The following is a 22,506-nucleotide window of genomic DNA, read 5'->3' on the forward strand; positions in this document are numbered from 1 at the left end:
AGATGATTTTCAAGTGTTTCGAAAGACATAGGACTCTTAACCCTCCAAGTGGCCGAGCCGTATATATACGTTCAACCAAAATTGTGCTCTAAGCGGCCAGCAAGCATATATACGTCCAACCAAAATCCTCTTCTAAGCGCCCAGCAAGCATATATACGTCCAACCAAAATATTGCTCTAAGCGGCTAGCAAGCATATATACGCTCGCGTTAGGATTTCTTTCCCCCAGCAATTTCGACGGGAGTGATTGCACTAATAGGCTCCCTGCTGGGAAGGGTTTCGCTTTTCTGAAATTTAGCTTGTTATTTTGGGGTTGCTGTTGAGTCGCCAAACATCTATGTTTTGTTCGAATTTTTAATACTGTTATCGAATTAGCCAAGACAGCAGAAATACTTTCAACACGTACTGAAAGTAAAAATGGAAATTATTTCTTCATCTAATATCTGAAATGGAGAATAAAAATAATTGAATAATAACCGCTCTTCAACTAAAATCTGGTTTGACAGTTTGAAGCTAATATATAAATCCAGAGTATTTAATCAAAGTTCCTATTTTTTAATTAAAATCGAATATCCGCAACACAATAAGTTGAACAGAATCATTAAAATAAATTTTAAAAATGTTAATGTTTTAACGTACCTTAACATTTAATGAAGATTTGTTTTAATAGAAGCATATCGGTATAGTATTGAAAATTTAAATATACAAGAGATGTTTTAATCACAGACTTTTGACAGCATAAGACTGATATTAACGTTATAAACATAGAAACATCTTTATTTTCGGAAATACTAGAATAATAAACATGTTACAAGAATTTTAAATAATCGTAAGCTTTAAACTGATACTCGTTGAAACCAGGACTGACGTCACAGCAGGAGCGGTAGAATAAAAAGGTGGGAAAATTTTTAGAATTTAACAAAATGCCTAGCGCCGGCCATGGTTGCAACGCCTCGACGTATGCTATCATATGTTAGAGGTTCTGAACTTTATTAAGTAAGCACAGTAATGAGCAAAGTGATTTTTATTAAATATAGAAGTAAACGAGTAATAAAATAAATATTATCATTCTTTTCTATACAACTTTTCCTTAACTTCGTTTATTATTAAAATTATTGTTATTATTATACCAATACCAGCTACTTATGGATCTTTCACTACATATTTTAAAGGCGATAACTGAATTCATCTCCCGCAGTAATCTATAGTATAAGAAACATATATTTAAATAGCTTATTGTTTCGTATATGTTTGGGAAAATGGACTAATTTTCATAACAGCAATCTTACAAATAATAAGCAATTTAAATCCGAATAAAAATATTTTATTATTCCAAAGGGCGTTAGCCCAGAAGGGCTATTAATTTCGTTTTGGCATTTTGCGTCGATTCCCTTTCTGCGTTGATTCACTTTTCAAACTGTTGCCATCAAATATTACAGCCCTGTATTATATTTAAAGAAATTAAATAATGAAGAATCTTCATAAATGTATGTATGTTTCTCGCATTGTGATAAAACAATGGTACTTAGAGACATCAGATTTTGAATAACGTAATCTTCCACCAAATATGGTCATCTGGAAGCCCTAATTTGGAATTTGTTTTATTATCGATTTCATATTTTGGAACACTGTAAGGAATTCTTGATAAACAAACTCAACGATTTCAAAGTGAGCAATGACAGTATTGTACGGGGGGGGGATTATCTCCAACGCTGGAGACTGTGTTTCGGAAATTCTAATGATACGCTCATTTTAAAATTATTTTTCGATATTGCTGTTGAATTGAATTCTATGGTTTAAGTGCGAAGAACATGATATTTAATAAATGAAAGTAACACACAAAACCTTAAAATTGGGCGTAATGTAAAATCTGAAAACGTTTTCAGATTTTATTTATTTCTTCTTCTCATTAAAACCGCAGTTGTGACGTGAATACCAGCAATTTTTCCTACAAAGTCTCTCTATAAAGATGTCTACCTCAAGGTAAATAGCTTTTCCGTGCATTTCCATTTAATTTTATCAAATCTGTCTACAAACACAGACGTCTAGTGATTATCTAAACAGTATGAAAACGTAGTCGTTTAATACGTATGCGTAAAAAAATGTTATACATATTTTATTATAGTGTATTGTAAAAAGTGTTGCTTAAACACTGTTATAAAGCAGTGAATGAGAAGAAAAAAAAAAAAAAGAGCTTCTCACTTTTCGTACAGCTGTTAACAGGATCATTATTTTGTTTTCAAACAGAGAGCGAAATTTTCAGAGGATGAAATATGTCGAAAGAAATTAATGGTGTTACCGCAATTTCGGTTTGGGAATTTTAAAAAATCCATACAATATGCACAAATCTATAACAATCACTTGAATGATTTTTAATACCCAATTTAGAAGACAGATCTGATATTTGATCAATATGCTTTCAGTTTTATCTTCTTCTCGGTATTAATAGATTGAATTAAACTTTTCCTTGAAAGCATCAATTTCATTTGTAAATGTTTTGCAATACTAAATACTAATATTATTAAAATTCTCAGCCTTAGTAAAAGGCCAACCACTAGCAGAGTGAATAAGAGTACTGTAATTGTGTTAAGCCGGGGTTAAAATCCCAGAGAATGAGGTGGCTACTTAGTCGTTTTTGTATTTTTTTTTTCCATGAGCAATGCGAAAACGAGCTAGTTGCTCTTGAAAAATCCTCCTCGTATGCGTCCTTTGCCTTAGGGTAATAGCCCTCGTATGCTAACTACAATCTCAAATCCCAACCAGATCTTTTTGATGTTTGCCGCCTGGTGAAGTCCAATGAAAAAAGCGGGTGGGGAACGAAGATCCTGGATACTGAGCCGAAATTTTTGTCGCCATTTTTGTCCACGTAACTTAGCGAATTTGATGGCCAGAGGGTAAAATGCTATTTATCCAACAATCCGTTCATTCACTTTTTTATCAAACATTTCTTTTCATCTAGTACATTAACGGATATGAAATTTTGTTTTCCTAAGCTTTGTATTTTCGAGAAATTAGTTTACAAATGACATAAAATCAAAGATCAAATATACTGACACCTTGTAATAAAGCTTTGACTTGAGATTACGGTACGTACAAAGTAAAGGTGTCAATTTTCCTGACAGTTAAAGATTTTGGAATAAATAATGTATATGTTATGTGAACAACAAAAGTAGTTTACTTGTTTGCATATGAAATACCTACAATTGCTTACATTTGTTTTGGGACTCTTGTAATTGTTATTTGCATAGATATTGAAAGATTGTCTTCAACTGTTTTTTCCTCCGTTTGAACCCCTGATTGTTGCAAAATCAATATCATCAAAATATTCCTTGGAATAAAAAAATTTATTCAAAATATGTCAATAATTAACTCACATAACAGTTTGGAAACTCGAAAATTTTGTTAAGATGTGGCAGACATGTTGTGTTGCTGGCCTTAATATTTTGTGTTAAATGAAAATACATCACACTTAATGTGTATATTTGGAACTTAATACTTGTTTGGCGAAATATATTAACATTTTTATCTCTCATATGAGCATAGAAATATGGTACAAATCAAAGACAAATTCCATTAAAAATTTAATTAATTAAAAATATTGATGTAATATTATTTATTATTTGAAATTTCTTTCAGGTCTCTTTTTAAGAAACCAAATACCTGTGGGTTATGATAAATTCTAAGTTTTTCTGAAAGCACAATATAAAAAAGAAAACTTTCTAAATATCATTTTTAAAAAAGCCAAAATTTGATTGTTAAGGCTGGTGCTTTTAATGTTATCATATGACTGTTGAAATTTTTTTAAGTGGCAACTCTGCATATTGTAAAATCCGTCTTCCCCTTTCCAAAATAATAATAATAGTAACAATAAAAACAGATTTTTAGTAGCATCAAGTAAACTCTTGGTAATTTCTCTGCTAAGGAAACACATGCAAATTTAAACTTTCATATTTATGTTTCTTAAAATGTGCCATGATCAAAATCACCATGATCTAAAAATCCTTTTTTGCTTCATTTCTTAAATTAGAACTATTAGGATGTGTAACTGTGAATTTATAAAGCAAAATCAAGTTTTTGTTACTGCTTTTTATAATATTTTTATAATTTGTCTAACTATAAGTAATATAATTTTGATCTAATCTAAGATTATGGAATACACGACACATAATTTACAGTTCTCAAGTCTTGTAAATCTCACAATCTAATAATTGTGTATGAATAACCATCACTGAGTATCATTACTTTTATTAATAGCATATTAACATAAAATTTTTTATTTCAAATTTTATGAAATTTTTTAATATTACTTAGACATTTAGTCTAACGGAAATCTGAATGTTTTGTAATAAAAGTAAGAGTATAATTTATATATAAAAATTTGAATATATAGCAAGTACTTAAATACCGATTTCAACATCTTTGAATGTAATTATAATTTAGATATAGTCTTTGCAATCACACATTGTAACTTAACTTTAGCTAGACATTAAGTGAATTATCGCTAATTAACAAACGGAACTGAGATGGATGTAAAAGATCCTTTGCTGAAACTTAATAAGAACCGAAGGCACACTTTATGCTTACAACTCAGCCAACTACTTGTGGCAAGATAAATTTATAATGTATTTCTTCCGCCTTCTTAGCATGCCTTCGTGGTGTAGTGGTCTGCACGCTCGGCGCGTATTCGAGAGGTCCGTGGTTCGATTCCCGGTGAAGGCATGGCTCATTTTTCAAGTCTCCTGCTTCCAAAAAATACTAATGTTTCTACAGTTGCGCACGAACTACGGCGCCACTGTAGAAATGCCCGACCGCGTCTGGCATGAGGGACTTATTTACAAGCTGATTTCCTTTGACTTCAGTAGAGAAATCATTGAAATTATTTACTCCTTATCAAAAACGGGAAATTCTTTGTCTCCGTTGGTAAAGATTTTTCAAGTCGCAGAAATATCAATGCAGGCGTGCTCCAGGGCTTAATTTTGGGATCTATAATTTATCTTTTTTATGTGGCCGATCTTCCCAGAGATCACATAAATTACAACTATTTTCTTAGCTGCTACAGTCCATGAATCCTGAAAAGACCATTTAGAACTTACAAATCTTGATGCCGCAACTTGAAAGCTGGTGTGTAAATGGCGTGTGGAAATAAATGCCCAGAAGTCCCAACTTCTTTTGATCAAAAAGAACTCGCACTAGGACATTGGTAAAGGCCAAATGCAGCTTTTTAATGTAAGCATCTAGATGGTTAAAAGTGTTACGTATCTAGGCATTGTCTTTAACAGAAAGCTCATTTGGTCCGACCACATCAAGAAAATTAGCAGGACTACGGGAATTATCAACAGTCTCCCGCCTTTACTTGGAAACTTCTCAAAATTGGACCTTTATAAGAAAAGGCATATTTACACTGCAATTATTCGCCCGGTGTTTACCTATGCCTCACCGGCTTGGGCAGCCTATTCAGAAAATGAGATTCATAAACTGCAAGTAATGCAGAACAAGTTATTAAGAAAAATCACAAATGCGCATTTTTATGTTTTGAACAATACTCTGCACAAAGATCTTAAAATTGAATATGTTGACAAGTACTTACAGCGCATGAATGACAACTTATTTAGCAAAGCTCTCTCTTGCTCCCACCTTCAAAACTTCAATTGTTTTGATTATACGATCCTCGCTGAAAATAAGAATACTCGTCCATATGCAGCTCACCTCACCAGGGACACTAACTTGCCGACTTAACTTTCCAATTGTGCCTCACGCTAACTTACTATATCTCAATACTATGTGCTTCTATTGTAATTCTTAATGGATTTTTATTTTATGTTTTATATTAATGCAATTTTAAATTGCTTATTTCTCTTTCCTTGCTTTTATAAATATCATGTATCTTGTTTTCACTTTATCGTATTACGTGCTTTTACGTGTTCTTGCATTTTCTTCGCTCCTCGGTCTGATCATCGCTCGCCTATCCATAGTCTGTTATTGGTTGGTTCCGAGCTTCGCGGCTATTAGTCGCCCTCCTCTTACACACTTTTGACCTTCTTATGGCCACGCTGTCATGATGAGTACACGTCTTGCGCCTTTTGGTACATTTTCATTGAGCCGGATAAGTTGTGTTCTGCACGATATCCCGGCAATACTTGCACAGATTAGATTAGATTCTTAGCGTGCCTTCGTGTTGTAGTGGTCTGCATGCTCGGCGAATATTCCAATGATCCGTAGTTCGATTGCCGGCGAGAATATGGCTCATTTTTTCAAGTCTCCCGCTTCCAAAAAATCCTAATGTTTCTACAACTTAAGGTAAGAGTAAGTTTGTAAGGATCTTAAGTTTTACTAACGTTTATTTTATTTTAAATCTTTACTATCACTTCTTATTTTCTACTTCCGGCCAGAATTATAAGCGTTAAAGAATTTATGCAAAGTTTGTCTGGCGAACGCCAAGTATTTAAGTTGTGGCTTTTTGCCAAGCGAGAGAGAGGAAGCAGTTAGTCGAAGCAGGCCGCTTACCTTAGAAGTTTTACTCAGTTGCTGGTTGCCTTCCAGGCCAGAGGTTTAATCCTCTTGATAATTTTTAAACGTATTGTAGTGTTCACAGTTCTCTGTACTACATACGGCTTCCTGTTAATATAAAGCCAATCTTCCACGTTTATTATTTTAAAGTTAAATTAGAGTTTAGTTTTATTTTTATATTTTTACGTTTAGACCACAAGTAGTGGGTCTTTGTATTCCGAAGTACGGAAGTTATTGTAAATAGAGAAAAATAAAGGGTTTTGTATACCCTTCTTGTGTATCCTGTCTACTTCCCACAGTTATTGAACATAGCTTTAGTAAGCTCTCTGTTCCGAGTCAGGTCCTTGCATGTTCCCGAAGAAAGTAAGACGGAACATTGAACCTGATAAGTTCAAATGTAAAATTTAAATTCAAATAAACTAGTAGCCAAAAGCTACACAAATCAGTTTAATGCGAAGTTGGCTCAAAGCTTAACCGGCACGGAATTCAATAATCAGCAATTATAATGCGAGACCCAAGACTATAAATCGTATCTTATCTAGCAACCTAGTAAGATGGTCTCGATTGGCAAAACATATTTTGTTTTACAAACCAAAAACCTCTCCTTAAATATACGTGAACGAAGTTTGCATTCTGGTGGGAAAACGGAAGGGAAAAGTGACAGTAAAGATCCGAAACTTAAAATAAGGGAACATTACATTATACTTAGTTTCTCTGATTAATTATTCTGATTAGTTATTCACTACATGAAGTAGTGTACAGTACAATGTCCGAAATTCGGACGTCCTATATCCGGAATGAACAAAACCAGCAATAACGTTTTTTCGTAGGCTTTACACGTGCGCATTTTATTCCGCCCTCCGCAAAATAATAAAACACCTGGAGAGTCCCGATTCTTAATTTCACTTCGACACTAAATAAAATACCTTGTTATTGAAAACACAATCATTTTAGCATAAATTTGTACGATCAATAATTTGGCTCCTTTGCTGCGTATCTGCTTGGCACACATTTCAAACCGAAACATTCCACATAGATACATAGTTCATCTGACGCCAATCTGGCGAATCATTATTTATTATACTTTCCTTTCATCACCGCATGTTTATCAACACATGACAACTGGAGTAATGACACATGAAGTTGTAAGGTTTTAAGTTAAACTAACCAAATTTCTTTTTAGTTTAAGTTACCCTTTCCTGTAAACTCTTATTTCAACTTCCCTTCAGAATGAGCGCACGGTTCAGCTTTATGCTAATTTGTGTTGGAGCCAAGTTTTGTGTTTAAGGTTAGTGAGAAACTTCTCAAGTGTGAGTTAGTCTCAGACCACGTCGGCTCGGTGGACGTTCGCCAGAATAGTTAGTATTTAAATTCTTACGCCTTAGTGCTATTCCTCAAATACTGATGGAAGTGATTTAAGTGCATTAGTACTTAGCAAAGGCTTGCTACGCATCATAAATAGGCCAATCTTGCGTTTAAGCTCTGTGACAGCAACTATTTAAATGTCTACTGAAGTTTTACATTTAAATTGCTTGATATTTCAAGCCCCAAGCGCGATTATTATTTTTTCTGTTATCACTTCCGAGTTGGGAGTTGCTGTAAATAGTGATTTCAATAAAAGGGTCTTTTGCACCCTTCTTACGTTGTAATTCTTCTAGCACTGTTAAGAACATAGCTGCATTCAGCTCACTGTTCGAGTTCAGGACATTGATACTAGCACCATTATGTTTGCCAAAAGTATGCACAGAACATTAAGTCCTGATAAAATGATGCCTAAAATTGTTTTTTATGTTAGTAATTGAGTAATAAAGGGGTACCGTAACCTTTTATGCTGACATTACTCTTGGCGATGATTACATATTTAAGTTAAATTCGCTAAAAAATGTTGACGAGGATAAATTTAACAAAAATTTCTTTTCATATTCTAAGAATAGATTTTGTCGATGATGCTCATAGACCCAAAGATTACATTTAGGGCTATTTGAATTAAAAATAACTCATTTGTTATTCACATAAACCCAGAACCAGCGCCAGGGCTCGTATGGCCGCACCGAGTCGCAGAATTTAGGACCCACAGAGACTGCATCAGGCGGTAAAATATCTAGCGTCAGCCCTCAATAAAGCTTAAATGTATGTGGGAATTTATTTATTCAGAACTCTGGTAAACCTTAAGCATGTGCAAGAAATAGATATAAGTATAATAAATAACTAAACTTTTACAATTCAAGCTTAATTGTCTCAGTACGCGATAGAAGCAAGATAAAATTTAACGTTACATTTGTCTTTAGTCGCCAAACTCGTGATGCATAGCCAAATATGTATAGTGATCAATAGCTAAATTTGATGATGATAGCCGTGAATTTTAAAGATTTTCGGATATCGCAAAACAAAGGTGAAATTTTCCAATTAACGCATTTTGTAAAGAAATGCGGGGAAGCGGTAATAAATGAAGATGATATAAAAGAAACTTTTCATTGTGATGACGATGCTTTTCAATCTTCAATCAATTAATGAATAGCGAAATCTGTGGTATGGTTCTAGATCCAGAAAATGCCGCTACCGATAGTTAAGAAAGTTGCAGAGAAGTTACTGAAAACGAAAAAATTTCGATTGACAAGTTAGTCGGAATTCTCGACACAGCAGTTACAGGAATCAACAGTGTAACTGAACAAGAGATTATGTCTGTGTACAGAATTAAAGAGAAAGTATTAACACAAAAAACGAAGCAACTTAAACAACTTACATTGAAAGAAATGTTTAATAAGGTAAACAAATAAATATTAAGTTTTTTTGTAAATTTTGATACCCTTTAGATCATAAATACTTCATTATTTCATAAATCACGATTTCATATTTTTAATTTTATAATTTCTACATGCCATCTTACTAGATTTTACTTATGATATGTTGCAAAAATCCAGTACAATAATTATTTATTTTATTTAAATGTTGTCCAAAACTAAATAACTTGTATAAATTGACTGATTTAAAATACATGCTTCTTAATAATACTTTTAATATTTACAAAACTTAATTTATAAAAATTATTTATAACACTGTGCATTATTACTATTGGTACAAAATTTACTCCTTTTGATAATTTAATTCGATTTACTTCAACTTGAAACTCTCTTTTTTTTTTTATTTACCTGTAATCTAAGAAACTAAAGTAGAATATACAAGATTTAAATACATTTATTAACCTTTTGTAATTTCATTTTTCACATAACATGTGATCATTAATGCCAGTGTTTGAAGAATTTATCTTTGCAGTACTAAGTATTGAAATTTAGAGAAAGACTGCTTTGAGGTGAAAGATTTCCAACTAAATTGACAAATTTTTGTATAATTAATATTTTATGAATTATCATTTCTCTTATCAGTAGAATTACATGAAACTTATTTGCTTCTGAATAGTTGACCATTTGGGCCTAAACAATATCTAGAGCATCACAAGGAATGCAAAATGAAGAACACCTTTCCTATTTTCAAGCATTTCATATGTGCATAGAGGAATTTAAACATTCAGTACTTTTCCATTATACGTCTGCCATGCATTTTGGCATGTCAGTGAATAACGGAAAAATACTATGTGTATCTGCATGACGGAAAATTACGAAGTACCAAATATTCTAGGCCTTTTGCAATTGATAGTAAACGATGGCATGCTTGCAATGCTGAATAATAAAAAACAAATCCATGAAAACTTATCAGGAAACAAATAATATAAATACAATGCTTATTTCACCGAATGTGTAACCATTTGCTATTCGGTTACTTTGTGAGTTAATATAATTTCCGATTTTTCTATTTAAACACAATTCTTCTCTGTCTTTGTAAAACGCTTCTCCTGTATATAGGCTACTGCTGAAGTTGTCTATCTGAAATTTTTACCTTTCGCAGCCTCTCATTTAAATCATTATCACCAGCTTTCAGATACATATTAAATGACCTGTGTATGAACAGATAGTTACATAATCTAATAAGTTATTCCAAAATGTTACAGAAATTTATATTCTTGAAATCGAACTTATTTTTAGTTTGGTGTTATTTGATTATGGAAAAGACACATAAAGGGCTACCTGCCTAACGGAGGTATACCTTCACGGAAGACTGGCTCATATCTATGTTGCAGATAGAAACCACATAAACCTTCATGCAGCCAGCCTGTTCACCTAGAATCAAACTATCAGTGTTTAATGACTTCACTAATGGGCCCATGGGAAGAGAAAGTATATGAGCTGTTCAAGGTACTCACTCTATTTATTATTTTGCATTTTAGCCATTGAATAGATGCAGACAAGATTAAGGACTTCTCCAAAATAGAAAAATAACACACATACGCAATATAAATAAAACTATGTAACCTACAGATTATACATAAAAAATACGTTGCAGTGAAATACAGTAATACTTCAACATTCACTCCAGAGAAAATGCAGTTTTTAACTTTATTGAATATTACATATTCTCTATTGAGTTGAACACTGATAAGCTAGGAAGTCATTATCAACAAAAAGCCTGTTAAGGACAATTTGATGACAATTTCCACCAAGCTGAATGTATATTCTTCAACACAGGCAATCATCACAAAAAACATTTAGTCTCATGATTAACTTTATTTTCTGTACATTTTTTTTTCATGTAAATTACACAGACTAAATTTGAATACTGCACAAAATAATTTATATATATTTTAAGATACTTTATTGATTATTATATAGCAAATATATTCTCAGAACAACCATTAAATACTTTTTATGCAGTAAATGATTTAGATAAACACTTAAAGTTTAGGTGATAAAATATTTTAAAATGTTGGAAGTGAGCACGTGTAAATAAATAACTGTAAATAAAAGATTATCAAACATCAAAGCGGAATTCTTGAAAATTTCATAATGCAAGAATGCTTAAAAGAGATCTTAAGATGTATCAGAAACTCCTATACCGACAATGTTAAATTGACCATTTACGATGTACCTTTTCTCAAAATCTGTAGATACAAGCTTTAAATTTTTTCTGCAATTAAAGTATACCTACCTGATTATACTGAAATAAGCTTTTGAAGCATTTTGAATTTTAGAGTAAATTACAGAATATTTTGTTAGGCATAGTAAAATTTAGCACTTTTCTCACACAAAAAAATTTAAATTTTTTTTCTAAGTTTATTACAAAAAGCTTATTTCAGTAAATATTAGGGAACCTAATAAATAAGCCATAAAAAGTTTAGACACCTGTGAGCAGTAGTTCCTGAGAAAAGGTACATCGAGTATAAAAAAAATCACGTTTGGAGAAAACGCATTTTTATGTAAAAATCCTCCTTGATCAAAGCAGATGACAAATTAAAACTAGATTTTTTTACATTTCTAATTTTCATAGAGATTAAAGAATGGTCTTTTTAGAAAGATAAAAGTGTAGAGAATTTGAAAATGCAAAAATCCGAAATCACAATTTCTTGAAGATTTTGGGGTTCCAACACCCCTTAAGCATAAATGTATACAATATAAATTTAATAAGTTAAAAATTTATATTGGTAGGAACACTGACACATCTATTATTATTTAAGCATATTAGAACATTCCTGAAAGAGAAAAATTACAGAAGTAAAAGGAAAATTGAAAATATGCATTATTAAAAACAGAATTTGCAGTACTGGATGATATAAGTAGGGCATTATAAACCAAATATAACAAAGACCTTTTTAAAACGTGTCAAAATAAGTAAATAAAAGGTTTAGTTCATCACAGATAAAATTGTGGTATCGAACAAAACAACAGATACTTAATATATGAACTAATTATTTCACACTGTTTCATCAGAGTTTTTATACAAAAATATAAGTAACTCTGTATTAGTTCTGAAATGCACAAAAATTAAACCATGCTTCAAAAACAGTTTTGCAAAAGAATGCTTTTCAGTTCTACATCAGTCTCTATGAAAACTAAAACTGGTATTCAAAGTAGCTACCACAAAACCAAAGTTTTTACACATAAAAACAATTAATACTTATTTATTTTTGGAATACTTTAATGACACCAAGTAACTAACAAAGAATAAAAACAATATTCAATATATAAGCTTCATAAATGGCACTTAATACCCTAAAAGCAGAGAAAAAGAGCAATAATATTTAATACGTTTAGAACTGCTTTAAAAAAATTAAATTATTACAAAGCTAAAATTATTACACCTAAAAAAAACAGTTATACTTATTTATTTTTTGAATACCAAGCTTAAGAACACAGCAAAATATATCTTCTCCGTTTATTCTACAAAAACAAATTGCTACTCAAAATCAATAAAGAACAACAGTAATATTTGATTCAACTGTTTCTGAAATACTAATCAACAAAAAATTAAATTTGAAAAGAACATAGTAAAATCTGTTAAATAAATTAAAGAATAAGCCAAAAAAAAATCTTAAATTACGAAAATAAACGATGATTTTTATAACTACAAATACCTGAAAATATCGAATCCCAAATGCTCACCACTCCAAACTCACTCAATAAAGCCACGTGCAGAGGAATGAACCTGTTGGAATTGTATCCAACTCGATCCCCATCGGTTAGATTCTCTTAGAGATTCTTTGGTTAAAGAATCTCTAAGAGATTCTTTGGTTAAACCCACCTCGGCAATATTTCTTCCACACCCGCTCTTTTTAGTGGACTGTACCATGCGGCAAAGATCAAAAGGATCTGTTTGGGATTTGAGATTGTAGTTCGTATGCTATATCAGGTGCGCTGCAAACTCGGGAAAGTTTATATTCTTTCATTATAGTTAATAAAAAAAGCAATCAAACCCAATAATACTGTTTATGGATGTTTCAGAAGTTATTCAAGACTTAAAAAACATACTACTAGTGCCTTTTGTAAGCGTTACTAGAACAGAATTTTTGATAGGATTAAATTAGATCAAGACAATTGCAATCTATTGGCTATGCATTAAAGAGAAACAATTAATTCCAAATTATCATTCATTTCAACATGTTATGAACAAATCTTTAGTTAAAAAATACGTATTTATAACAAAAACAAGATCAAAAGAGGAAAATATTTCAATTTGATTGTGAAGAAGTAGAAAAATGCAGTAAATTTTTCGTATGCTTTAAGAATTCTTCAATTTCATAGTATCGACCTAGCGGTAATGTCGCTGAACTGGTAGTTTGACCTAGGTTGAAATCCTAGTGAACAGGTGGACTGCATGGGAGTTTTAATGGTTTCCTTTTCTGTAGCGTGAATACGAGATATTTTGCCTTCAGAAGTCTTCACGAAAGCATCCTTGTTCATAGGCAGATAGTTTTAGTCTCTTAGTTAAGAAGAATCGTAGGTTACCTCACAATAACAAACGAAAGTGAGTTCTCGCTCTATATTGGCTCTTATAGACTTTTGCATTGATTTAAGTTTAATGTAAATTTGAACGTGACTGTAAAATTAATTTTTTTATGTCACAAATATTATTAAATTTATATAGCATAATCATTGGTACTCAAGTGAGTTAACCTGTTATTCTACGGACTTTGAGTCATTACGGCTTTTGATGGTGCAGACGTGAAAAATGTACATTGCCCTTTGCCGGGATTCGAACCCTGGAGCTCTCGAATACGCGTCGAGTATGCTTCTAATTACACCGCTATGGATTACGTAAAGGAGGGGGAAAATACCTTATTAATTAAACTAACTATCATAGTGTCCAAACTCTGCTATTCTATTCTAAGCAAGGCATTGAAGAAAGTTGCTCTGCAGAAACTCTTATTCTCGAAGTAAAGGAAAACAAACTACTGAAATATTATGTCTTTTGACTGCAATCAATTTTGAGTTTTCCTCGTTTGAAAATATAGTTATTTTAAAGAATTTTTTTTTCCTTTTATGAAAATAAACGATCTACTGTTTACTGAGATCAATGTACTAGGAAAAAGAAACATAATTTATCATATCATATATACATGAAAACAATGAACAAATTAGAACTCACTTCAGTTATCTGCAATCAATGCATATATTCTCTAGGAATACATCAAAGATGAATGCGTTGATTATATAATGGAATTCACGGATTTATATAAGATTAAAAGCACTTCCTTCATTAGGGACTTGAAAACGATATCTAACGACGCAGGTGTGGAATTACAATTAAAAAGCGCATAGCATAAGCGATTTTGTAGAAGAATAACAAATATCATAAGCTTGACTTATTTTGCCGGTTATGGAACTTAGAATTTCAAAATTGTGAACATTACTGATAAAACAGTAATAATAATAATAATAAAATAATATTTAAATAATAAATTATAAAATATTATATATATTATTAATAATTATTTAATAATATATATTATTAAATACTTATAAATAATTATTTAATAATATATATTAATAAATACTTATTAATAATATATATTATTAAAATAATAAATTATGCAATAAGGGGCGTTTTTTTAATGTTTTGTGCGTTACCTTTATTTATTAAATATCATGCTCTTCGCACTTAACCATAAAATTCAATTCAACAGCAATATCGCAAAATAATTTTAAAATAAACAGATCTTTAGAATTTCCGATTCAGAGTCTCGCGCGCTGAAGGTAATTTATTTTTTTAATTTTATTTTATTTATTTATTTTTTTTAAATCTCTTACAATGTTGTCATTTCTCGCTTTGAAATTGTTGAGTTTGTTAATCAAAAATTCTTTAATGTCTGACAAAATATGAAATAAATAGTAAACCAAACTCCAAATTAGGGCTTCCAGAAAAGTGAATCAACACAGAAAGTGAATGGACGCAAAATGCCAAAACGAAATTAATATCCTTTCTGGGCTAATGCCCTTTGGGCTAAAATGAAACTACACAAAATGATTTTTTTTTATTTATCCAAGTTATTTACATTTGCAGAATAAAAGAAAAATCTGAAAAGTTTCAGATTTTAAATTACGTCCAAAGGGACTTTTTTTAACATTTTGTGTGTTACCTTTATTTATTAAATATCACGTTCTTTGCACTTAAACAATAAAATTCAGTTCAAGAGCAATATCGCAAAGTAGTTTTAAATTGAGCATATCTTTAGAATTTCCGATACACAGTTCCGCGTGCTGGAGATAAAAAGGTTTTTTTCTGTACAACATTGCTTAACAACATTGTACAACGCTCGCCTTTAAATCGTTTAGTTTGCTACTCAAAAATTCGTTAAAGTTTTCCAAAATATCAAATCGATCACGAAACAAATTCCAAATTTCAAATTTGGGCTTCCGCATACCCATATACGCAGTAGGATTACGTCGTTCAAAGTTCGATGGCTGTATGTACCAATGTTTTATCACAATGCGAGAAATATACATACATTTATGCAGATTTTTCATCATTTAATTTTTTCAAATATAATGCAGGACTTTAACATTGGGTGGCAACAGTTTGAAAATTGAAACGGGCATTTATAGTGAACCAACGCAAAATCGCAAAACGAAAACAATAGCCTCCAAGGACAAAGCCCCTTTTGAACTAAAAAGAATATTAGTGAAAAGACTTAGACATTATTCTTTAAATTGTTAAGCATTATTCGTTAGATTAACCTTTGAGAGAATTTAGGGAATAACGTAAGAGTTTCACTTATCATACAGTGTTAAAAATCTTTACTGTCCTTTTTCTGTTTGTTTTGTTTTTAGTTTTTTGTTTTGTTTCTAAAAATTGTTGCAACAAACTGTAGTTTTATTCTTGAAACGTAATTCTAACTTGAAACAGGAATGAAAGCTTGAAAAAAATCTTCAAATGAAATGACAGATACTTTCTTACGATTCCGAAAATCAAAGATATATATCGTCTGCATCTTTCCTTTTGGATACAGCGCCAAGTCAAAATTGCTTGAATGCGGCGGGGGCGGGGGGGAACAGAAGAAAAGGCAGGGACAACGTCCCTTCATCTAAATTAGGTTGCAATAATTGTAACGTTTCGGTCCCCCCTTTTTTTTCCTTTTGAAGGATTTTCTAAGCTTTCACATTAAAGAAAAATTCTGATATTTTGTATTTCCTATCTGTTGTCTAAAAGTGTGTAATACAGAAGATGTAAATCTTTAGTTCAATTTCAATCAAATTTAATCATATTAAAATTATTATTTTCTTAAATCACTGAATAATAATTTACGATAAAATATCAATCATTCGTATAATGGCATAGTTTAAAATTTTTACGTCGTTCGTTTTAGAGTTTCGGATGACCTCTTGTTGTCCATCCATTAAAAGTATTATCCACTGAACGATGAGTGCGCATTCAAAACATAAAAATTTTAAAAAGCAGATGAATAAAGATCTTAATTAATTTTGGAAATAGGTATAGTCTACACTAAAAATGGATAAAAAATATTTGAGCTATCTTATTCCAAAAGCGTTAAATTTCTAAAAGCATTTCAAAACATTTTTGATTGTTGCTATGATAAAATAATACGAAATACCAAAAGCAGATTTTGGTTTTTGAAATAAATTTCTATCATGAAACTACATTTATAATATTCTGTTGCATTCTGATGACCATACTTTAGATACTCCTTCCAGTTTTTAAATTAAATGTTGAATAGAATTGCAGATATAAATTTATGCACAATGAGATTGAAATTTACGTATGGTGAAAATAATCATACAATACTTGCCACCAAGAATAATTCTATGTTACAGAACAGTACTTCAGGTTCTGCATATAAAACTGTACAATGTTAGTTATATTATAAAATGTTCAGGAAACATCAAGAATTTCACTTTATTTGTAATCATTCTCATTCAGCGTTGCAAGTAAATTCATGGTAATCATGAACTCCATGTGTGCAATTTTCGCTCAATCAATCGAGCATTTTCAATTATTAAATATCCATTCATTATATATATCATTTCCATAGTAAAGTTCTCGTTTTCTTCTTTACTTACTCAAAAAGAAAGCTAGAAAAGTACATCGTTCGAGAGTCCTCCCTTTTTGAGGTATATTTATCGAATTCCATTAAATTATTTGTCTAATGTGTAGTTAAGAGCTGAAGGTTAAGAATTATGCAGTTAAGAACTTTTTTGACTGAGTCAAATTTTGAAATAAATTTCTGATTTGCTTTGCCAATTTCAGTTGCTTCTGCAACGCTAGTACAATATTTCACCGAATACGAGTTTTCCCATTTGCTATTTTTATTCTGAAAGAAAATTCAGTGTGGGTCCATAAGGTTCAAATTTTTCTTTGTGTTTCTAACCACATTATTAGATTTAAAAAGACATGGAGGTGCTTCAAATTACAAAACGAACAAAAGTGTAGGAAATTAAAAGATGCAAAATGAAACGTATTAAAAAATCTTTTTAATTACTCAATTTTCAGAACGTCATTGGACGCCTCGGTTTAAAATGTAGCTAGTGGGTTATCAGGTCAGGGTATTTGGATATGACAAAGCACACGACGGCTGTCCTAAGGGAAGGTATATTTTCGAGGACGACTTGCTCAGCGAAACTAGGTCGTATTCACATTACACAAGCAGAAAGCCACAAAATGGTCTATATAATAACAACCCGCTCTTCTGCGCAATAACCTAGATCGAACTACCAGTATACAACTGTTTACTTCTCGACCACAAGTGGAGGCCCTACTCCACAGATCACGTGATTTAACGAAACAGAAATTTTTTTTCATTCTTGATTGTTCGCTTAATTGGATTTGATGCACACAAAGGCTACGTACCTAAGGGAAGGGATGCCTTCATGGAGGACCTTTTAAGAAAAATTAACTCCCATTCATGCTATACAGTGGAAAAATAGCTTTTCATGTTGAATTGAAATTTTAAGCTATAGCTATCCTGGTTAAGGAAACGAAATTAAATAAAAGAATTTACATAAAGTTCAAAATATATACGTTAAAGTATATGTGTTTTAATTATAAGTGTTTAAAAATAATGAGGACAAGGATTCTTTGAAAAGTGATGTATGATTTTGACTTTAGTATCATATGATCCGAACTGTTGGGATAATTTAAGAATTATTTTTTATTTTTCAATGCATTCTGATAACACTTGCATTTTTTGCAAAAATAAAGATTTTATATATATATACATATGCATGTATGTGTAAATTTCCACACAGAGCATGATTTCAAGTATCATATTTTTGAATTTTCAATATAGCAAATTAATAAGAGAAGCATGCCAATATAATAGTTAAAATTTGTAAAAAATAAACTTTAAATTCGCATATATTTTTAAATAAACATTTATCAATTTCAAGAGCGAACTGGCATAAGTCCTTCTTCTTCAGACGCGAAACAGATTTACTGCAATTTGCCTGCTCAAGATTGCTCTAGAAATCGATAGTGTATTATATCCTTACGTATTTTTTCCACTATCGTTTTAGCTGCAGGCTCCTTAAATTAAAAAATATTCCTGTAACTTTCCCCTTCCTCAATGCGTTCAGAGGACGCAGTCCTCTAAATTTTAAATTGGATTCATCCACGTCGTGATTGTTTTCATCTTATTGACAAAAACAAATCCCTGCAAACTACCTGTGAAGGTAACGCCGAACCTTTCCCTTCTAACTCTTGAAATTTATGCCTAATACAAGAACCGACGAATAACAGCGAAATAAACCCGAACTGACATTCACTCTAAGATTTATCTAAATCAGCTACACATTCCTCTTCTCTAATTATTTACGGATGTCTTGGAGCCTAGGAGTAGCAGCGACAACTTTAAAAACGGGAAAGCATCAGCTTTAACACTGTACAGAGGAAAAAAAAAACATTTCTTATTTAATGTCATATAATTTTATCTAACACGATTCAAGACACACTTATTTCAAGGCATTTTAATTTAATTCTGAAACTATATTTCCGTTCAAGAATGTGTTTCTAGAATTTATAATAAAAAAAGACGCTTCTTTAGGGAAATGTTTAAAAACAGTTTTAACTTTCAAAATACAGCATCTTAAAACTGAATTTTAGATTATTTCAGTGCACTAAATTAGGCAAAATTCTTCTCAGTTCTACGTTTATTCGCACGATAGTTTTAGTCTTAATTCTCATTTGAAGTTAGAAATACTTAAAGCATTAATAAAAGAAAGTGAAAAAATTATATTTTGGAAGTTTTCTGTGCGTAAGTACGAATTTAGAAAAATTTCAAGTAATTTATCGTTTTTCAGTTGTAGGGTTTGTATTTATTTTAAGTTTAAACTATCTTTCCTGTCAAGCCTTACTTTCCCCTGGAACTGCCAATGCCAGAATATGTAAATTTTGAGTAGAACGCGCAAGGATTCAAATTATCAGCTGAAGTATTCTGATTTAAATAGAAGGAAACAAGTTCGGTGAGAGAGATTCTCTTACTTAGCGAGCGCGGAGGTAGTTAGCGAGAATTGAAGAACCCCGCGTTGCGGCCTATGTGCTTGGCGGGAAGTAGTGGTCATCGTTCCAGTGAGCTTCAAGTCTGCTGAATTAGCAGCGGTATTGTAAAACGCGGTGAGTGAGTTATTTGAGAGAGCCTCGTAGTTAGAATCTTGTCTTTATTTTCTTTTCAGGTTATTATTTTTATTTGACTGCCAAGTTGGCACCGTCTGTAAGCGTCAAGAGAACGCAATTGTAATTTATTACGTTGAATAAAAAGGGACTTAAACCCTTCACAAGCTTCTATCTTTTATACAAGTTTTCACAGTCACCTCTTGGTTGCGTGCAAGTTGGAGGCGCGCAACGTTATATTGGCGCCCGAACACTTATCGAACTGAAATGGCCGAAAACTGGATGGAAGCCGCTGGACAACACCAAGAAATGACAACGCAGTTAGAAGGATTTGGATACCTGGTCCAGACTTTGAGAGCATCAATCAAGCCAAACGTCTATTTCGACGGAAAAAATTCGGTGTCCGTATTTTTAGAAGGTATAGAAAACCACTTTCAGCTCTACCAGGTGCCTGAAAGACAAAAAGTTGCCATCGCCACATCAGCACTAAGAGGACAGGCCGCGCTATGGTGGAAAATATAGGCAAATTTCTTCTAGGTGAATTTGGAAGCCCGACGTATACATTTGAAAATTTCAAAAAATCGTTAGTAAAGGCCTTCCCCATAGTGAAAGATCGCGCACGGCGGGAAACCGAGCTATATAGTTTCTATCAACGGGATACAGCAGATTTGACGGACTTTATTTTACGAAAAATCAAGCTAACGGATATGCTGTATGAAAACCGCATCGGAAAAAACCCGATGCGGAGATTACTGAAATAATATTACCAAGATTGTTACCCGCTGTCCAAGACTACTTTGAAATTAGAAACCCAAACACATTGCAGGAACTTTTCGAATTGGCGGTGAAGTTTCAAAATCGCAGAATAGCGGAAAAAGCGAGAGGGGAAACATATTCTCAACATACCCGAAGGAAGGAGGAAACCAGAAATGGAAATCGCTCATATGGGGGAAAGAACTATCAAGCTAACGCATCGAAACTCGAAGGTCAAGGCCCAAAAAGAAAATTTGAAAATAAGCATCCGCTTACCCAGAAGACACAGATTGAAAGGAAAGCTTTAAACGACTAGAGGGGCCTGTGAAAGGGAGGGTCCAGACCCCGGAAGTTTTAAAAAAACCCTCAAATAGACATTTAAATACAGTCATCGTAAAAAACTCACAGCTACCAATTATACAAGTCCTGGTTGGAGATGTACCAGTAGAAGCCCTCATCGATACAGGAGCAGAAGGAAATTTCATGAGTGAAAAGTTCTTCAAAAAGAATTTTTATAGGATAAGACTATTTAAAACCAGAAATACGGAAATTATAGCGGCGCAAGGAAAAACATGTCACTGCATCGGGAAAGTATCATTAAACGTACAGGTAAAAGAGGAAAATCTCAAAGTATTAATTTTTGTGGTGAAACACCTGCAACACTCTCTTATTTTAGGTATGGACTTTTTAAGGGCCGCGAGGGCCAAATTAAATTTTCAAGATAGTTCCGTGGTGCTGGAGATGGACCAGAGGGTGGTGGAACCTGTGGAGACACCTGAATTGGACCTTAGCCATTTGAATGACCAGGAAAGTAAAGCAATACAGCAAGTGGTGAGTAATTTTTCTCATTTGTTTTCAGAAAAACCAGGAAACTGTCAAATCGTGACTCACAAGATTCAATTAAGTGCCGAAAAACCTTGTAGGACTAAACCGTATCGCTATGATAAACAAAAAGACTTAATCATCGAAGAACATATTCAGGAGATGTTAAAGAATAAAATAATAACGCCCATAAATAGTGAGTACGCGAGTCCAGTCGTACTATGTAGGAAAAAGAACGAGTTTCCTCCTTCAGATAAAAGGGCTTGGAGGTTTGCTATCGATTATAGAAAACTAAATAATATCACTAAATTTCCAGTTTACCCTTTGCCGGTTATAGACGAGATCATTAGATAGATCAAATCGACAAGATATATGTCTACTTTGGACTTAACGTCTGGCTACTATCAAATAGCTATGAGACCCGAAGATATACACAAAACCGCGTTTATAACAAAATCGGGCACTTATGCATTTTTACGCATGCCCTTTGGGTTGTGTGGGGCCCCATCAACATTCCAGAGAGCTATGGACATTGTTCTAAAGCCTGTCCTAGGAAAATCAACTTTAATTTATCTAGATGATATAATTATAACGAGTAGTACGTTGGAACAACACATTAATGACCTCGAACAAGTTTTTAAATTATTAAAAGAGGTCGGTCTTACAATTAACGCCTCAAAATGCAAGTTCGCAATTAAAGAACTTAAATATCTCGGTTATAAAATTTCGCAAAAGGGTATAGAAACGCAAGATTCAAAAATAAAAGCAATCAAGAATTTCCCACCGCCCAACACCGCCAAGAAACTTTCATCTTTCCTTGGATTATGTTCTTACTATCGATCTTTCATAAAAGATTTCGCTAATATTGTTGAACCACTCTTAGTAATCAAAAGAAAAAAGAGTACATTTACGTGGACAGCGGAAGCTAACACAGCTTTTGAAAGATTAAAAGAAGCGCTTATTAATGCCCCTGTTT

Source organism: Stegodyphus dumicola, chromosome 8, assembly GCF_044657685.1.
Source record: "Stegodyphus dumicola isolate Sdum_Otavi_A_Nest chromosome 8, ASM4465768v1".
Classification (NCBI taxonomy): Eukaryota; Metazoa; Arthropoda; class Arachnida; order Araneae; family Eresidae; genus Stegodyphus; species Stegodyphus dumicola.